General features: G+C 45.4%; 1 non-coding gene across 1 annotated transcript; it reads left to right on the top strand.

Annotated features, from left to right (window-relative positions):
• Nucleotides 1–337: 337 nt before the first annotated feature.
• LOC132215030 (small nucleolar RNA SNORA66) lies at nt 338–469 on the top strand. The gene has a single exon (XR_009448400.1). It is a non-coding gene; the product is annotated as a small nucleolar RNA SNORA66 (small nucleolar RNA).
• Nucleotides 470–1,281: the final 812 nt, after the last annotated feature.

Genomic DNA, 1,281 nt, shown 5'->3' with positions numbered 1-1,281 from the left:
GAAAGTTAAGAGCAAAATGAAACAAATGAACTTAATATGTAGGTGGCATGATTTCACAGAGGGGACTTACTAATTTGACTCAACTTCTATAAGGACATCTACCCTAACACACAATTAACTATAAAGGAAGCTATTCTCAGAAATAGATAGATACAGATACAGCACATTAGTAAGTATGTGGATACCATTAGCAAGTGTTAAAGAGATGCAAGTAGACCATCCAAATGGTAAGTAAAACCTGTTCCTTGTATATTTGAATATCAATATACTTATATTTTAATATCAATATGTAGGGTAAAGGTAGTCTATAAAATCAAACATAAAAATATCAAATATAGTGTAAACTCGATCACTAACTCTGCATGATGTTGCAGAAGTGAAGGGACCAGGTTTGCTAAAGTAACTGTGGTGATAGAAATGTATTAGCCTCAGAAGCTACTGAGGTGGTTTATTCTATCCTAGTACAGTGTAAAAAAAATCAAATATAAAAGACAAGTATAAGATATACTTTATCTTAGAAAAAGAAAAGTATTTCCTACTGGAAGTTCTTGCAACAATAACCAATGTAATAGCAATGAACCTCCTTTGCACCTAGATTTTGTCTCTGAGCACAATTTCTCTTCCTGACCCGGAGGAGAGTTTAGAAGCCCTGCCACAGCCAAAGGGAGGCCGACTAAGAAGAACCGCATCGAAACCGAGAACTGAGGAGCCAGCTTGAAGTTCCCACCAGAGAGCGAAGGAGCAGCGTGTCCATCAGCAGGAATGAACCCTGGAGGGCTGACACCCACGAGCCCGTAATGATGCTGGGAAGACGCACAGCTGAACAGCCCTCGTGTCCGCAGCGGACCAGGTGCTCCCGGTGGAAGGGGCGCAGGGCCGTAGCTCACCTGGCTGTCCTGCGCGCACCGCACCAAGAGCCGAGACAGGGAGGAGGCAGATTTCTCGGATAAAGGGTAAAACTAGAATATTGTCTTTTTTCAAATGCCTGACGAAATAGTGGACCAAGACGATGGTCGCCAAAGGGCCTCCTGTGGAAATACCCACGGTCCAGGAAACATTCTTGCCAAAAAGCAAACCTAACTCAGAATGCGCTTCTGGCCTTGGGTCGCACTCCCAGATCTCAGGAAGAGCCAGGAAGACGGGACGGGAATGACTCCGCGAGGCCCGGCAACTCGGCAGCACCAGCAAGCGATGTCTTCAACCACCACGGTGCTCACATGGAGGCCGAGGAGCTGCCCCATCTGAAGAGGCACCTCAACTCACAGCCACTATACTCTCTGC

This window comes from Myotis daubentonii, chromosome 13 (assembly GCF_963259705.1).
Source record: "Myotis daubentonii chromosome 13, mMyoDau2.1, whole genome shotgun sequence".
In the NCBI taxonomy this organism is placed as follows: domain Eukaryota; kingdom Metazoa; phylum Chordata; class Mammalia; order Chiroptera; family Vespertilionidae; genus Myotis; species Myotis daubentonii.
The sequence above is the reverse complement of the archived record's forward strand: the minus strand, read 5'-3'. Positions and strand labels throughout refer to the sequence as shown.